At 41.1% G+C, this 18,876-nt stretch overlaps 1 long non-coding RNA gene across 2 annotated transcripts; it reads right to left on the bottom strand.

Moving 5' to 3' along the window:
• Positions 1 to 10,631: 10,631 nt before the first annotated feature.
• Positions 10,632 to 13,429, bottom strand: LOC110709153. 2 transcript variants are annotated; one of them, XR_002508858.1, is made up of 3 exons: positions 12,977 to 13,429; positions 12,487 to 12,601; positions 10,632 to 11,024 (listed from the first exon to the last, which is right to left on the bottom strand). It is a non-coding gene; the product is annotated as an uncharacterized LOC110709153 (long non-coding RNA). The 2 variants fall into 2 exon arrangements; XR_002508859.1 differs by having other exon boundaries at positions 12,487 to 12,597.
• Between the last annotated feature and the right edge of the window lie 5,447 nt (positions 13,430 to 18,876).

The following is an 18,876-nucleotide window of genomic DNA, read 5'->3' as shown; positions in this document are numbered from 1 at the left end:
TGAGAATGGTAATCTCATTTCAACTAGAACGGTGACTGGTTGGAGGATGTGCATAGACTATAGACGTCTAAATGCATCCACCAACAAGGATCATTTTCCTCTCCCTTTTATCGACCAAATGCTTGAAAGACTAACCAAGCACAAGTATTATTGCTTTCTTGATGGTTATTCGGGTTTCTTTCAAATCCCTATAAACCCGGATGACCAAGAGAAAACAACTTTTACTTGTCCCTATGGAACCTTTGCATACAGGAGGATGCCCTTCGGGCTTTGCAACGCACCGGCAACCTTCCAAAGATGCATGATGAGTATTTTTGGGGACATGCTTGAAGCCGAAATGGAAGTTTTCATGGATGATTTCTCGGTAGGGGGCCTTTCGTTCGAGGATTGGTTTGTCCAACTTGGCAGGTGCTTGACAAGATGTGAAGAAGGTCAATTTGGTTTTGAATTGGGAGAAATGCCACTTATGGTGGAAGAGGGAATTGTCCTTGGTCACAAGATTTCAAACAAAGGGATTGAGGTTGACAAGGCCAAAGTTGAAGTGATAGAAAGCTTCCCCACCAATCAATGTGAGAGGAGTAAGGTCATTTTTGGGGCATGCCGGGTTCTATAGGAGATTCATCAAGGATTTCTCACAAATTGCTAGACCCTTAAATGCTCTTCTTCAAAAAAGATGCCATCTTTATTTTTGATGAAGAGTGTCTCCAAGCTTTCAACAAATTAAAGGAGGCTTTAATCTCAACTCCAATTGTGCAAGGGCCAAGATGGGATTTTCCATTTGAGCTTATGTGCGATGCAAGTGATGTGCGATTGGAGGTGTATTGGGGCAAAGGGTAGAGAAGAGGCTTCACGTGATTTACTACATGTCTAAGACCTTGAATGAAGCTCAACGGAACTACACCACAACAGAGAAAGAATTTCTTGCCGTGGTTCATGCTTTTGAGAAGTTTTGGAACTACCTCATTGGTTCCAAAACTATTGTCTACACTGATCAATGGCGGCTATTAGGTACCTTGTGGCAAAGGAAAGAGTCCAAGCCTCGTCTTCTTCGTTGGGTGCTATCACTTCAACAATTCGATGTAGAGATTCGGGACAAAAAGGGGGCCGAAAATTGTGGTTGTGGATCATCTATCCGGTTAGAGAACGTGCAAGATAATGACGATGGGGTCCCAATTTGTGATGAGTTAAAAGATGATGTGCTTTACTTGTTGGCCGAGAAAGATCTTCCTTGGTTTGCGGATTTGGTGAACTATTTGGCTTGTGGGGAGTTTCCCCCAAATGCTTCAAGGAACCAAAAGAAGAAGTTGAAAAGGGAAGCAAGGCATTACATATGGGATGATCCGATCCTTTTCAAAAGAGGAGTAGATGGTTTACTCCGTAGATGTGTGCCAAATGATGAAGTGAAGAGCGTTTTGAAGATGTGCCACTCCGATCCTTGTGGAGGGCACATGGGTGCCAACAAAACAGCCTTCAAAGTATTACAAAGCGGGTTATGGTGGCCTCAAATCTTCAAAGATTCATGGGGATTTGTGAAAACATGTGACTCTTGCCAAAGAACCGGTAATGTTTCGAAGAGAAATGAAATGCCTCAACAACCGATTCTTGAACTTGAGGTGTTTGATGTGTGGGGCATTGATTTCATGGGACCTTTTCCCTCATCTAATGGAAATCAATACATCCTTGTGGCGGTTGATTATGTTTCTAAATGGGTTGAAGCCATTGCCTCCCCAACTAATGACCACAAGGTAGTGATGAAGATGTTCAAAAAGGTGATATTTCCAAGATTTGGGATCCCTAGAGCAGTGGTTAGCGATAATGGTTCTCATTTTATTCATAATGTGTTTCAAAAGATGCTGAGAAAGAATGGGGTCCATCAACGCTTTGGCACGACTTATCGCCAAATCAAGGTAATTCTTGAGAAAACAGTGGCTAGGAATAGGAAAGATTGGTCGGACAAGCTAGATGATGCCCTTTGGGCCTATAGAACCGCTTTCAAAACCCCCATCGGCACTACCCCCTACCGGCTTGTTATATGGTAAGTCTTGTCACCTTCCGGTTGAACTTGAACACCGTGCTCAACGGGCTATCAAAAAGATCAACTTTGATTTGGCGAGTGCGGGTGAACAAAGGTGGCTAGACTTGCATGAGTTAGAGGAACTACGGATGGATGCTTATGATTGTGCAAGCTTGTACAAAACCCGGTCAAAGGAGTGGCACGACCGACAAATTGAAAAGAAGACCTTCGATGTTGGAGATAAGGTGTTGCTTTACAATTCAAGGATGAAACTGTTTCCCGGAAAGCTCATGTCAAGGTGGAGTGGTCCATTCACCGTTAAGGAGGTGTTCCCCCATGGAGCAGTTGAGCTAAATGATTTGGATGGATCGAGGTCGTTCAAGGTCAATGGGCATCGCCTCAAGCTTTATTATGAGGATGCTCATGTTGGTTTGATTGAGTCAATGCAATGCAGTCTCATCTCTTGAATGTGTGAAGTACGTCAAGCTAGTGACGTTAAAGAAGCGCTTCCGGGAGGCAACCCGAGTTTCTAACCCTCCTCTATTCTATTTGCTTGATGTTTTCTTTTCTTCTTTCACAACTTTGGATTGATGGTTTTGCGTGTATTTGGTTTGTGTTGGTATTCTTGTTTGTCTTGCCTTAAAAAGGAATGCATTTTCCATATACCTTAGGCGTGATTGTGTTGTATTTTAGTGTGTCTTGAGGGGAAGTTTTGTGCAAATTTTCAGATAGAGGGATTTAGGGGTGTTCGACCAAAACTGCAGCAAGGTTCGGCCGAACTTTGCAAAAGTTTGACCGAACCACCCAAGAGTTCGGTCGCTCCTCCCCTAGAACTCAAAATGGGCTAAAAACTGTCGAATTCTGGAAAATCAAAGAGTTCGACCGAACTTTTCATAAGTTTGGTCGAACCTATGCTGGTCCGACCGAACCTTCAGAAAGTTCGGCCGCTCCTGTTCCGGAAATCAAATTAGGCTGAATTCTGGCAGTTTCTGGAAAATCCAAAAGTTCGGTCGAACTTTTAAAAAGTTTGGTTGAACTTATTATGGTCCGACCGAACCTCATAAGGTCCGACCGAACCTTTTTCGATCTTGCCCAGATTTAATAGACTTGAGTCGCTGCTTTCTCACTCTTACTTCTTACATTCGGCTCTCCCTCTCCCTTTTCTTCTCCTTCTCACCCTAATACTCCATAGTCACCCCTCCTTCAACCTCAAATCTTCATAAAAATCACTCCTATCTTTTTCCCTCCTCACTTCATTTACATCCACTACTCAATTCCTAAAATCTCCCATAAAAATCACTCCTTAAATTTTCCCAATTTCTAGGGTTTGAGTGACTTGAAACTTCTTGATTTCTACTTACTTCCAATCAATTGTGGTATGGTTATTCTAACTTTTGCAAGCTCATTTCTTCAATTTCTCTTTGTTTTACCATGTTTTACATGTTCAAGTATGATATGTGGTACAATTGATATTGTTAGTCATGGCTTATTTGATTTAAATGGTTATTGGGATTTCCTTGTTGTAATTGGTTGGTTGTTGTTAGTAGAACTTGTTTCATGATGAATATGCATGTATGACTTGGGTTTTCATGATTTCAATTTGTTTGCTTGAATGTGTTAATCTTTCACTAGGTTGTTCATGCTACATTTTGATTGAGAAATTCTTGAGTTGGATGGAATTTTGTGACTATTACTCATTGTTCTCGGTTTGATTTCGATGAGTTTTGAGTGGATTTCATGAATTTTAGGGGACGTCATGCCCATTTTCGCCTAGATTTTCTTAGGATTTGCATTCGATTGCCATATGATTTTTAGCTCATGCCTTGGTTTATAAGTGTCCATTAATGCCTTGAATTGTATTGTTGCTACCGTCTACATCTATTTCACAACTCATGGCTTTTACTCTCATTGCACACACTTTTAATCTCGACGAGCTTCTTGTGCCCCCTTTTGGCTTGAATCTTCCTAATGTTAATTCTTGGCGATTTTTGTAGATTCACAATGCATCTTTTTGGCAAAAGCAAGTCCAAGAGGAAGAGGACGGGTGAATCTTCATCGTCAAATTTTCCTCCTCCTCCCGGCATCTATGATCATGGCATCATCGCTCCAAACAAACACTTTTGGGATGTCTATAAAACCCTCATAGACCGTCCCATTCGTTCTACAAGGTTCTTCTGCGGGAACACCTTAAGAAAGCTTGGCATCATGGATGAAGTAGTCCGGCTCGCACAAAACTTTGGTTGGGGCGAGTTCATTGACCTCCACGCTCACACCTATGAGCGCGTCACATTGGAGTTCCTTGCTTCCCTCCGCAAGGAAGTCATTGAAGAAGATGATGAAGGGAATGAATCTCAAATTATTCTTCACTTTCGTATGTTCAACGAAGACCATTCCCTATCCGAGAGTGAGCTCAATGAGATCTTCCATTGGCAAGCAACCGGGATGCATCGGCCTTCCGATATGACCTCAATGTGTCGCATTCCCTATAATGAACAAGAATGGTGGCAAAGCATCTCCACCAAGCCCATCTTTCGCACTAACACCGCAAAGGTCAACAACATCATCCATATTGCTTTAAGATACTTTGCCCGGCTCCTTCAGTATGCCGTATTCTTCAAGGCAAACCTCGGCTCTATGGTGAAAGATGAGGTAGCTTGCCTTTTCTTGGCCGACAATCCTCAGCGTTTAAAGTTCAAATGCTCCACCACTTTTATCTCGAGATTGTTGGACACTCGAGATGGGCGGCTTGGTGATGAGATACACATGGGGGGCATGATCACCCTCATTGCCCTTTCTTTGAATGGTGGAGCTTACAAGGACCAAATTGATTTGCTCCCCCATGTGCTCCAAAACAAAGAAGAAGAGGTCGTCGGCTACCCTCCTTATGCTCTTTCTATTGTTGCTCTCCGCAACCAACGCTTCATCAACTACTCCACCCAGAATCGCAAATTTATCCTCTTGGTAGATAATGGAGAAGAATGGTGTGTCCTCCCGGATCCTCCTCACACTTCGGTAGACCCTTCCAACCCGCTAAGGTGGAAGATTGCGCGAAAATTCATCCCCGATGAATTAAGGAAAAAACAAGCCCGCGGTGCAATCCCTCACCCTCAACCGGTCTACCAAGTGGAGCATAATTTCCCCCCCCCCCTAGTGGGGGAGGTGAGACATCTTCTTCATCTTCCTCTTCTCCTTTTGATATGAGTGCCCTGCGTAGTACCCTCGATGGTATTCGTTTTGATAATCAGGCTTCTATTGAACAATGGGGGTACTACGCAAGGATGAACTATGATAGTCTTGTGCAAGCGGGCGTTCAAACGCCCTATGTTAACTATCCCTACCACCCGCCTCAAGAGGGCCCAGTTCCACATTGGGACACCTATGACCCTAACAACCCCTCCCCCAACACCTATGCTTATTGGGAAGGTCCTATCAACCCATCCCAACGTGTTGGTACCCCACCATACAACCCTTATCGGCCGGGTGGGTGCGACTACGCCTATGATCCGGCAAGTCCATCAACCCCGAATCCTTTTGATGGTGGTTGGGGTACCCAAGGGTGGCCCTATGAGCACTTTAACCAACCTTTCCATCCATCCATAGATCGCCCGGGGTTTGATTTCATGAACCCCCCTCAGGAACGGGAGGATAGAAACCCCCAATGAGGGTTCTCTCCCTCCATTCCCCCCCCCCCCCCGGACTTTCATGCCTATTCCTTTTGCTCGAGACGTGCAAAAGACTAGCGTGGGGGAGGATGTTCCTTTTGGTTGAAGTGTACATAGGAGGGTAGTGTGGTAGGATGGTAGCTTGTGCATATGGAGAACCATCACGGATAATGAATTTATTGTAGTTAGAGATGATTTTTGGTTGGTAATATTCTTATGATGATGATGTTAAAAAAAAAAAAAAAAAAAAAAAAAAAAAAAAAAAAAAATTGAAGTTGTTTTTCCCTCTTCTCTCTTGATCCCAAAATCCAAATCCCAAAATCCAAATTTTGTAGATAGCTTTTTGTCAATCTTTTTCTTTTGTTTATAATTCTAGTCTTTTCCTTTTGTTCACTAACTTTTCTTTGTATAGTTGTAGTGTTTCTTTTCTTTTGGCTCACTTTCCTTATAGCTTGAAAACGGAAGCACAAAATGATGGGATAAGGAGCAACTCAAGCTCCGGAAACCTTGGTGAGATCGCAATTTTGCCTTGTGTTCCATTTCAAGCAGCATTTGGTGAGATCTTTCCCTATTTTCCTTTATTTTTTTTTTCCTTGTGTGCATAGTTAGCTTAGACTAGAATGGAGTTGATTGTTCGAGGTTGTTTGCATTTGATTCCTCGGAATCTGGTGATCGTTGGTATTGATGCCGAACGATCTTTGTTTGTCGATTGAGAATTATATGTTTACTAGCCTCTTATCTCTCTTGTACTCCTTGCATAAAAAAAAAAAAAAAAAAAAAAAAAAAAAAAAAAAAAAGGGGGGGTGAAAAAGATTTTCCTTTTTATTCATGGCAAACCACGAAAAGCTTAGTTGTTTCATTTTCATTTCGAGCATAATAATGTTGACTCGTGTGTTTGAATGCTTTGCTTCTTGAGTGTTATAAGTTTGCATGCTTCGGGATTGCCATTGGTTGACTCTGGGACATGTTCATGCTAAGGTAGTTGTTCTAGAACTCGTTAGGCCCATCGAACCCAAATTCACTTGTTTGTGGTAAGAAGGTGTTGCTCTCATTAGGGGATTTGAAGCCCTAGAGATGGTTTTTGTAACCCGATGTGAGCTTCATTGTTCAAGCCTCCAACATTACTTGTATGAGCGGCGTAGGATCCTCACCAAGGCATGCTTAGATCTAGAACTTGGCGTCTGGCTCCCGAGATCGAGACCGAACTAACCTACGAATGACAAAGGCATTCTTCATTCGGTGACTATTTTTGTTTTCTAGTATTAGTTTTTTTTTTTTCTTTTGTATTTTTGGGTTGCATTTGCCCTTACCATGTTGAATCTTCCCCTCCTTGATTATAGCACATTGCAAGCCCATGGCCCTTTTGTTTTACTTTCACCCTTAGAATCGTGAAGCTCAAGCCATGAGGGTTTATTGTAGTTTTGATTTGAAATTTGGAACGGAATGGTTCTACTTGGAAAGTGAAGCAGTGTTTTTTGTGAATATATGTTCAAGAAAAGCAAATGTAAATCCTAGAAAAAGCCTTTGAAGCTAAAAAAAAAAAAAAAAAAAAAAGAGAGAGAGAATGTGACAAACGAAGGGTTGATGAATGAAGATGTAAGAGGAAAGCGAAAGCTCAAAAGTGTTTGGCATTTTAGTTCAAGATTGTGGCAACGTAGTTTGAAAATTGGTTGATGATTGATTTTGAAAAAGAGGCTTGATCACCCTTTGCTTCACGGTTAGGCTAAGCACCAATTTCCAAATTCCTCCACACCCTTACCCCCCTAGCCATCGTTATAACCCTTTCAATGCCCTGTTGACCTAGGTTGGTTGAGTCACTTATCGGTGGAGGGAGCTGGAACTCAAGCATATGGAGAAGGCATGACTTGGTGAGATGTCAGGTTCCCCTATTTTGCAGTGTTTTATCTTTGTTCCGGCTCCTTCGAGGAGTCACTTGATGCTATCTCCAAGGGCGGATTTGAATCTAGATGAGGGAACGCGGTAAGATTGTATGGAATGCGGGGGGAGTGGTGCATGTTTGAGTTCTCTATGCTTAGCATAGCTTATCCTTCAATCAACTTTCGGCATCCCCTTGCATGCTCACTTCTACTACTCAGAAAGTTTGACACTCATTCATGTTTGTTATCTCCAAAAGCTCGATTTGGCTATGATTTGTGTTGGATTTGTTGTTTCTTTTTCCCTTGTTTTTGGTTTGTCTTGAACGCAATTTTGTAAGAGTTGTGGGGTATGCTCTCTGGAAACCCTCACGAGATCACAACTCATCCTCATCGGCGACCTTGGGGTTTAAATGGCTTGTTGCTTTTGCTAAAAGCAATTTCGGTTTTTCTTTTGTTCCTTGCATGTTTGAATAACTAATTCTTTCTCCCTTGTTCTTTTTCCTTTGCTTTGCTCGAGGGCGAGCAAAGGCTTAGCGTGGGGGAGTTTGATGAGTGACATTTATGTCACTCTTAGGGGTAGTATTTAGGTCTTTTTCCTCTTATTTTTCTTAGGTTTTTCCACCTCATTATCCTCTTATGGCTTCTTTTTGTGTTGATGAAAAGTAATGCTTATTTTGATAATCTTTATGCATTATTTTATCATCCCCGTGCTCTCGTGAACTTTGGTATCTTCTGCAGGTTCCATGACAGTCCTATGCACGGTGGGAGGCCCCTTGGCCAAGCATGGAAGCCATGGACAAAGGAAAGAGAGGCAAAAGGGAAGGAGAGGAAGCAAGAAAAGGAAGTGCAAGAGGAGGTGTGGCCGAACCTCTGAAAGGTCCGGTCGAACCTTGGTGTGGTCAAACTTTTCAAAAGTTCGACCGAACCTCCAGGGTGCAGTGAAGGCAGTGTCAAACCTGTTTTCAGCAATTTTGCAGGAGAGGTCGAACCTCAAAAGTTCGACCAAACAAGGATCAGGGAGGTTCGACCGAACCTACACATGGTTCGACCGAACCTACCCTGAGTCCGACCGAACTTACCCATAGTTCGGTCGGACCTTTTCCCGATCTCAGCCGATTTTGTACGGACTATTTAAGGTCCTTTTGAGATCGTTTAAAAGAAGACGGGAGAAGCAGGACAATAGCCTAGTTTTCAGAAACCTCCCTTAGTTTGAAACATTCCTTAGGATTAATTTAGCTTAGTTTTCATCAAATCAAATCATTGTATTAGTGAAATTCAAGAATTATTCTCAAAGTTGGGCAATTTGTATTCAACATTTGAAGCTTCAATTAGTAATTTCTCCAACCTTCTTCCTTTTAATTTCAGATTCCATTTGGTATTTGCATGTTATTTAAATCTTCTTAGTTCTTGGTAATTTGTTATTGGATGATAGTTATTTCAATTGTTAACCACTTTTCCCCAATTATTGAAGTATTTAGAACCCTAATTCTTGATTGCATGTTGATAAACATGAGTTGTGAGTAGTTTTCTTGCTAGGGGTTGGGTGAAGCTCGACCTTTTTGGGTTAACTATGCAAATGTGGGAGAAGCATTGATGTTTGTATTGCAATTAAATTGATTATATGAGATTGCTTGTTAGTTCCTCATGATAGGTTTAGCTACCCTTGACTAAGGAGCTTGATAGTATGATATGCCTAATTTGACATGGAAGTGTAAATTGAGTACGTCATTACTTATTGTAATTTGATTATGTATCATCTATTGCTAAACTAATGAGGAATCTAAGTTTAGTAGTGAGAGTTGTTTTCTAATTGCATGAGGTTGATTTTACATATAGTCCTTGCTATATCTTGTCTATTTTACTCCCCGTTTGCCTATTTGCCTTGGTTGAGCGGATCTCATTCCCTAGTATCTTTAATTCATTGATTTAGAACCATAGTTTGTTTGTCTTCTTGACGAACCCCTATTCACCAATTGACTTCGAACTAGCTTAAGTGTAAAGATCTTTGGCAATCATATCATGTTCCTTGTGGACCGAACTCTTACTTGTCATTATGCTTGGTTTGTAAGGTGTTTGTTAATAAATGTGTTTGATTGAGTGTGGAATGTACGACCGTTCGCACGCCCATCAGGCACATTGCTCTATAAACCAAAAACAAACGGCCCTACGGAGTGTTTCATAACTAAACATCGCATTCGTTTGGCCTGAGACAAAGATAAACGTACCGCTATACTGTAAACACGCGGGAGACAGTTAAAATCTAAGTCAGAAACTGCCTGTTATTGCTTGGAACAATAAAGTCGGCATAATTTTAGTAAATAGCCAAGAAAAACTTGGCGAAAAAAGAGGTACCATGCGGTCAAAGTCGTCTATATCTTCTACTCACTCAAATCAAAGTGACAGAGATTGATTAACCCCAAGGGTTAACTCATAGTCACTCCGACAAACTTGAGATGGAACCTAAACGGTGCGAACCAAGCTGCCTGTTTTTTGGCAAACAGACGGTACTCAGCCACTATTCCTCTAAGTTTCAAGCACAACTTTCTCTCCCTTTGTCAGAGAAGAAGAACTCATAGTCACTTAACAATATACAATTGGAATCTAAAAGGAACGAATGAGGCCGCTTGTTTGTTGGCAAACAGACGGCATTCGGGCATTGTTCCTATTATACTTTGATGGGAAACATCCAGATTGGCGCCTATTCTGTACAACCTCCAAGCAGACGGACTATTTACAATGAACAAAGTAAACTAAGTACAAAACTTAGTGACAAAACCGAGGTTCGTCAAAGAACTATATTGAGGCTGAGAGCCGAATAATGCTGAGTGTCCGCCTGTCGAATAGCCGCCTGTCCACCTGGTTTGGGGCAGTTATTATAGTGATTGATTGACTTAAAAATCAGTTATACTCAAAATGTATCAAAGATTTCCAAGTGAAACTAGACGAAAAAGGTAAAAAGGCATCGGTTCAAACCCCCCCTTTGGCACCGGTTTTGAACTGTTGGGGATTTGAAGGATGCCAAATCCATGAAAAATGACAAATAGCTAATTCATCTGCCTTTGCCTATCAATTAAGAGCTTAAGGAACAAATTGTATCATTTATTAGTGCACGATTATCAAGGTTAGCATAGCTACAAAAGCTTACTTTACATGCAATAGCCATCAGCTAAAATGGAGAGTATATTCTCAAAAGACCTCAGCTAAGTTCTAATTGGAAAACATAGAAGGACAAGGCAAACTGAGAGAAAATACTCTGCTACAGAAACAAATGGCACCAGCAAAAGAAACTTGATAATACATATGAACATATCTACATGAGGAATTACCCCCAGAAATAGAAAATATTTGTAGAAAAAAAAAAGGCAGAAACCTGTGAAATTCTTGGAACCAGGACCAGAGCTAACTTTCATTTTTTCTCTTTAGCTCCTTAACTTGCTCTACTACTCTTTCTAGGAGAGCTGCCTTGTCCATCTGTTTTACCAAGTTAGAAAATGTGATGATTTTTATTTTTTAATATTGTAAAAACTAATTCTAAATGCACAAGATATGTACTATAAGACACATAGACAACTCGTCTAAGAGATTACTGAAAAGATAAGGGCAATTTGGTAATTTAAGACAGAGATTAAATTGCTAAAGAGTTGGCTTGTAAGATAGAGATTCTACCCAATAGGCCAATATCATTCGAATTTTAGATAGTATAACATCTCGTTATATTTTCCCTTATTATTCTATATGGTAGATATTGTGTTTAAAGCATTTAATGAAGAAGCAACACACATCAAAAAACAGCCCTCAAGGCCCCATCACAGAGACAAAAACACGAACAGAAATCAGCATATCCAGATAAGAACATGAACAGGGATCAGCAGGTCCAGCTAAGGCAGCAGGCAGACAAACATCAGAAGATTAGCAAGCTTACCAGACAGCTTCAGAGACCATTTAAACACTAACAAAAACAGGACCAGAATTCTAGCAACAACCACAACATCAAACACCAGGCATATTACACTTTAACACTCTGATTAATTAGCAACTTGAAATTAGACGGTAGGATTTTGATGAAGAACGCCAGAAGAGATAGAGACGTGATAACTAACTTTATTATAGTTTGTAATCTTTTATTCAGTTAATTAAGCTTATGTAAAAAAAAAAAAAAAAAATTCTTTACCAAAAATGACTTTCACCGAAGGAAAGAAACTAACTTTACCTCGATCGAGCAACATTTTAAAAATGTGCTACCCTTTCTATCTTGGACCAAAATGTGCTACACCAGGCATATTACACTTTAACACTCTCTGAATAATTTAGATGAAATGAGATAGCTCAAAATTAAATAGCCCCTCATAATAACAAGTAATCTAGATTTGTATGAGATGGCTCAAAATATTTTAACCCCTCAAAATTTCTGCAAAACTTGAAAAATCTAGCTTTAAAACCAAAATCATAGAACTTACTTTGAGTGCTTGAATTGAGAATGAACGTTGTACAGTTTCTTTGTACAAAAAAAGGGAGAGAAGAGAAGAGTCTGCAAAGTGTTTCCATACAAATTAAGGTTGTAAAATTGTAAACTAGGGAGTAATTACTAATTAGTGGACCAAAGAATCTTTAACTTAAAAGGATATTTTGAAAAAAAAAAACATGGCAAATATGAAAAGAAAACTAAAAAATTGCAAAGTAATAATGGTCAACGGAAGAATGCCTGAAATTCAATGTCTGCTCATCATAGTAGGAGAAAGTATGGAAGACAAGTGTTATTAATAATATATGTTTCTTTTCAACAAATTGACCAGGCAAGATAAAGCTGGTAGAACTAGGAGATAAATTCTTAAAAAGTAATCTCCTAGATGCGAATCATTTAGCTCCCATGTGATCATAATGAATGGATAAATGTAAAGCTTAAAACATTTAAGAGTTAGGCAGCAGGACAAACCAGTATTAAACTGTTCGGGAAGTGTATCGAAGTAGAATTTGTACTTCGAGTCAATGTTGTGCCTCTCCCTCATACTCCACAACAACAACATAGTTTCAGCGGAAATGCCATCTATCTTTTCCAAAATATGAATTTGATTAGAAAAAGAATAAAAAGTTATTATTATTATTTTCCCTCATAAATATAACAACATAATGTATCCAACTGTTTGGGAAATCACGTAATTCAGAAGGTGTTGAAGGATAGAGCACTTTGAGTCATAGTACATGTATTAATGTATATAGTTTATGCATATGTAATCCTTTCGCCAGATGAAGCAATAACTAAAATATTAACCCAAACCCAATTCAAACTACAATTAGCTCAGACTAAATTACAAACACTCTCTGATTAATTAGCAACAATAACTAATCATAAACAAAACCAGAATGCCCCAATTAAGCTACAATTAGACCATAGCAAACTGCAACCACTAACTCAAATTGCTTACCTCTGCTTATCCGAGTTTATAGTTGCTGTCAATTGAAAACCCACACCTCCAAACGCCATTGGAGCTATCAATTAACGCAAAGGCGCCGCTCAGCAGTCGGAGGTGACGGACTGAGAGAGGAATTCAAAAAAACTTGAAGAATCTTGCTCTAAATAATTTGAACCCCTCATATTCTGCACAACTTGAAGAATCTAGCTCTAAATAATACTAAACCCCTCAAAATTTCCGCACAACCGAAGAATCAGGATTTTAGTTCACCTTTTTATTACTAAAACAATCTCAAACAAAACATAGCTTTAACCAGAATGGAGAAGGTGAAAATTCAGGACGGTGGAAGTAAGAGAATTGAAACTCAAATCAATACCAACCATTACAATTAGAAAAACAAACAAAAAAAAAACAAATTCGCCGCTTGGAAACCCTAATAAATAAAAACTACGCAATTAACAGCCAAAAAAACCAAATTAACAACAAAAATCAATGACGAAAAAAAACCCCAATCAATCAAAAATCAGTAAAAACACCAACAAATTAAAAACACATGAAAATCATCAAAGTAGAATCAAACCAATAACGAAGTAGAAAATGCAGTTGAATCCGAAAACAGTAGAGTCAAATCTATGCTAACCCAAACAAAAAGGAAGAAGAATAGGAGGAAAAGACGAACCTTAAAAAGGGGGAAAGAGAAAAAACGAAGAAACCCTAATTTGTATTTTTGAAAGAATAGATCAGGATCTGTGAGAAAGAAGATGGAAAAAACGGGGGGGAAAGAAAGAAAGAAAGAAAAGCGAGCCCGGTTTTTTTTTTTTAATAAGTTGGCACCGGTTTAAACCGGTGCTAATGAAATGATTGGCACCGGTTTTGGGTGGAACCGGTGCCAACACTGATTTTTGCAATTCCGCCCATTTTTTTTAGCACCGGTTTTCAAGAATCGGTGCTAAAAGGGGGGTGCCTATTTCATTTTTTCTACTAGTGTGAATCCATCAACCTTAGAAACCAGGTGCACAGCCGGCCAGGGGCAAGAACAGTCGGTATACCAAAATAATCGGCACTTGAAAACATACAAAAAGGCAAGCTACATACACTTAGCAAAATTCATGAAAAGCAAAAATTTGAAGAATACTGGCAAAAACAGCTGGAGGATTAATATAAACAGTCGGCAAGATAACCGACTAGAAATGTTAAAATTTGAAATTGTCAATAAACACCGACCCCTTGGTCGAGTAATGATACAGAACAAGTGGCACACTGCCAAAGAAAGTTGACATATAAAGAAAAACATGAGTTCAAGGAGCTGGAGGAGGACCTTCAGTGTCGGCAGCCGCTTGATTTGGATCATCAACCAGCGGTTGTTCCTTATCGGCATCCGCCTCCTCCTGTGCGGGGCTCCTCACCAGCATCCGCCTCCTGCTTGTCATCCTTTTCCTGGTTTGACTCCCCGGAAGTGGAGTCGGACGCCTCATCCTCCGCCTCCTCCTCGCCGTTTGCCGGCCCCATGATCTTTTTGTTGTTTTGATCAGTACAAATAGCGAATTGACTCCCCTATTTTTCATAGCCGGTATCAGGGAAGAGGGCTGCCCAGGTCATCTTCATAATGGCGTTGCAGTCGTCCATCATGTCCTGAACAAGAGCCATCTTCTCCTCGCAAGCTTTCTCGTTAAGTTTCTGGGTGAGGTCATCCTCTTGATTCTGCAGGCGGCCCTTGAGCTTGTTCACCCGGGCGTGGAGTCCCTTGGCCTCCTTGTCTGCCTCCTTTAGAGGCGTCATCTCACCTTTGAGGTCCTTTACAGACTTCTCCAGCTCCAAGATCTTCTTCCTGGCTGCCTCTAAGTCCTTCTTGACCTGCAAAGTGGCGGACGCCTGGTAATATAATATGTCAGTGGTCAGAATCTCGTTTTGTGCTATCTAGAACATAGCTTAATCAGAATCAGAGGCGGCCATGGCCTTCGCAGCTTTTATCTCTTTTTTCTTCTTGGTGATGGGTTTGCGGAGACCATACACTCGCAGCATAGACTGCAACCCGCCAAAAACAGTTGTCAGTTACGGGCGACTAGGGAAATGTTTAAATAAAAAGAGAGAACTTTTTTACTAAGTAACCTTAGCAAGAAGAGCCATGATGGCTTCAAGGTTAAGGGTGCCGACTCCCTTAACAGACTCCTTGTCCTCAGCAGGGATGGCCTTCAGCATGGCCTTGGCCATCTGAACCAGGTCCAGCTTTTGAGGGAATTCGCAAGGTAGACCCTGATTAATACGTGGCATGGAAATAGAAAACTAGCTGCCTGAAATCAGAGGACTCAGTTGCTCGACGATAATTTGAATATTTGAACAAATTATACCTCTCGCCGCCTCCTTTTCTCTTGGAGGATGGCTGCTCCTAGGGGTGGCCGGAGTCCTTGCCCCGCTTTGGGGAGTCCTTCCTTGCCTTTCGGCCGTCTGTCTCCTGGCTTTGCCAAGAGTTGACACACATCCCCAGTCGTTTGCTTTCTGACCTTCGGGTCCGGCTGGGAAGAGGAGGAAGGTCTGACAGCGTCACTCTGTAATAAGTAATTGAGTCAAAAACAGGCGATAGATAAAAAAAGGGAGAGAAAATTGTGCCAAGGTAAATTAGCTCACCCTAGGCGCCTATTTGGCAGGCGACTCCTTAGTGGATCGCTTGCCAAGAGTTGCTGCGCGGAGTTAGGCGGCTACTTTCTTGGAGGCCGAGATCTTGTCCATAGCCTTATCTGCAAAAGACGATCCAAATGTAGACACATAATTTGTCAAGTCTATCAAGACACCCTAAATAGGCGGCCCACTACCTTTCGGCATCTCCTCACTAAGGCCGCAGGCGGCCAGGTATACCCCATCGTATAACCAGTTATACTTTGGGATGTAGTTTTGAGGGATGAAATCCTTCACGCCAGTCTCGGGGTTCGCCTGTATGTCAACTTTGAAGAGCCCTCTATCAAGGATCTCTTCCTTTGCTATTTTAGGAACAGGCGGCAGATCAGATCCGCCTGTTAGGTAAGGTGGATCCCTATTTAACCTATTGAACTTCTGGTTTTTGACCTTGTTAGGGTGGGAGACTATGTAGAAGGTGTTCCTCCAATCCTTCCACTTGCTCTCCTTCCCCATAGTAATCATGTAGCCTTTGTGGCTAGTCATCTTGAACCAGCCGGTCCCATTAATTTTTAGGGTCCGACTGAGGTAGTTCATGTGAGAAAAAGCTTCGAAGCTTGGCTCCACCTCATACATCTCACAGCAGAAAACATAGCCTAAGATATTGAACCATGAGTTTGGGCCAGTTGCTAGAGACCAAGCTGGTACCCATCCAAAATCCTCTCTACAGCCGGATGTAGAGGAAATCTTAAACCAGCTTTAATGGCCGCCTCATAGCAGCCAAAATACTCGTCGTTGTAGTTGGACTTCTTTGGCCAGACTACTGTATCCTCGGCATCCAACACTGTTAGAATGTAACCATGACCCATTACGTGGTCAGCCCTAAAACTCTCAATCTTTTCAAACATGGCCTTGCGCCTGCCTTTGGGAACATAGCAAAAGTAAGGGGTATACATTTCCCTTTGGGTTACAGCCGGCTCTGCCCATCTCTCCCCTTTCACAGTCTCATGGCTTTCTCTCGCTGTATATAGCCGAGAGTGCTTCTCCTCTAAGTCGTCAGAGTACCGACTGGACATGCTGGGCTCAGAGTCGTCGCTCGAGCTCTCGGGCAAAGCAGTCGCCCGCCCGGATAGATCAATGATAGGAGGATCATTCTAAACCTCCTCCCCGGCCTAATTCTGCCAAAATAGAATCACTTGGGGTGCTTGGGACGCCTGTTGGCATGTCCGAGATCTCGTTAATGGGCGCATAGTATGAGGAGTCGTCTGAATTTGTTATTCTGGCCGTTCTCTTTGTTCTAGCCATGGTGTCCTACATAGCCACATAGACAGTCGGACTCTGGGCAGTTCGCAAAGGGTGATCTAGCATGGGGCAGGCGGCACTCCTAGTTCTAGATTCAGTTGTCCCAGGTGATCGGCTGATCACTAACATAGGTCGTGCCTGGCGCTTTTGGGCTACCATTTAAAAAAAAAAAAGAAAACACAAAGAGAAAGTGGAAAAGGGAAAAGGCGGTTACCTTTAAGTAGAGAAGTCTTGGAACTTTTGAAAAACTGAGCGGCTGAAGAAGCAGGCAGGCTGGGAACTGGCAGTCTGTAAACAAGCGGCAGTCATCTAAAGTATCGGAGCAAACGTCCAAAGTTCTGTGTTTAAAAAGTTCTAGAATGTCCAAATGATTTGGACACCCCTTATTTATAGGGGGGAATTTCAAGGGTAAAAAAAAAACGAAAAAGACCGTTACCCAATCATAGCGTGACACCTGTCACAAGCGCCACGTGGCATACCATGTCACCCTTGTGAGGGGCAAATGATAAGGGGATTTTTTCCCGACACTTGGACCAAAGAAGCCCTGCCACATATCATCCACGTGGACCAATCAGAGCCCTCCACGTGACACCTTTTGAGGGGTCCAAGGTCGACCAATCAGGTCACGACACGTGGCAGGCAAAAATTGTCAACTAGGAAAGTAGGCCTCCTACGGCCCAAATTCCTAGGCAAGGCCCAGTCAGCCCTAAGTTTACTAAAACCATTCCAACACCCTATAGAAGGGAGTTGTTTCCCTATGAGGAACATCAATTCAAAAATACACATTAACTCACAATTAGGGAAAGTCAGACACCTAACACCTCGAACTGAGCATCTACACATTGCAGATACTCTCTTGGAGTTCGGGAGAGACCTTTTACTTTCCGCACTTTACTTCTCATATACAATCTAACTTGATTGTCGAAGGAGGAACTCCCACCCACCAGAGTCTCCGTTGTTTTGTAGGTACAGGCGTCCAGAAGTCAGTCTTAGAATTGTACCTCTCCTAAAGGACATAATAAAACATTGAAACACATTCTACAAACCTAATTAAATTAAATGAAAATCAAACACATTCAAACATTGAATTATGAATCAAATGAAAGTCAAATGCATTCAACAAAGCTTATTGAATCAAATGAAAATCAAACACTTTCGAACAAAGCTAATTGAATCAAATGAAAGTCAAACACATTCAAACAAATATTTTTTGAATCAAATGAAAGTCAACTGCATTCAACAATGATAATAGAATCAAATGAAAGTCAAACATATTCAAACAAATCTATTTGAATCAAATGAAAGTCAAATGCATTCTACAAACCAAATTAAATCAAATGAAAGTCAAACATATTCGAACAAAGCTAATTAAATCAAATGAAAGTAAAACACTTTTAAACAAAGATTTGAAACAAATGATAGTAAACACATTCAAACAAAGCTATTTGAATCGAATGAAAGTCAAATACATTCTACAAAGCTAATTGAATCAAATGAAATTCAAATGCTTTCAAAAAAGCTAATTGAATAGAATGAAAGTCAAACATATTCAAACAATGCTAATTGAATCAAATGAAAGTCAAACACATTCAAACAAAGCTTTATGAATCAAATGAAAGTCAAATGCATTTAATGACATTACTAAACCTTAGAGAGAGAAAGTGAAAAACCATAGAGAGAGAAAGCTTCAATTTGAGTCTATGGTGGCTTGATTTTGCTGGTTTACTTCCCAATTTCTGGTTTTTATGGCTCGAGAGAAGAAGCAAGCTACCCTTGCTCCCTCTAAGGTCTCCAAAGAAATTACTGAATCCTTATTTGTTCCTACTTTAGCTGGGTTTTAGGTTGTTCATAAGGTATTTGATGAAGGGGATGAACTCGTGACGCCTTCTCCTAGACTTATTCACCCCTCTGAAGGTTTGATAACTAGGCGTGATGATAAGCTGCTAGCCCTGAGCTTTGGATCGATTTGCCCTAAAATCAATGGAACAGTAACTTCCCCG

Source organism: Chenopodium quinoa, unplaced genomic scaffold (assembly GCF_001683475.1).
Source record: "Chenopodium quinoa cultivar QQ74 unplaced genomic scaffold, ASM168347v1, whole genome shotgun sequence".
In the NCBI taxonomy this organism is placed as follows: domain Eukaryota; kingdom Viridiplantae; phylum Streptophyta; class Magnoliopsida; order Caryophyllales; family Amaranthaceae; genus Chenopodium; species Chenopodium quinoa.
The sequence above is the reverse complement of the archived record's forward strand: the minus strand, read 5'-3'. Positions and strand labels throughout refer to the sequence as shown.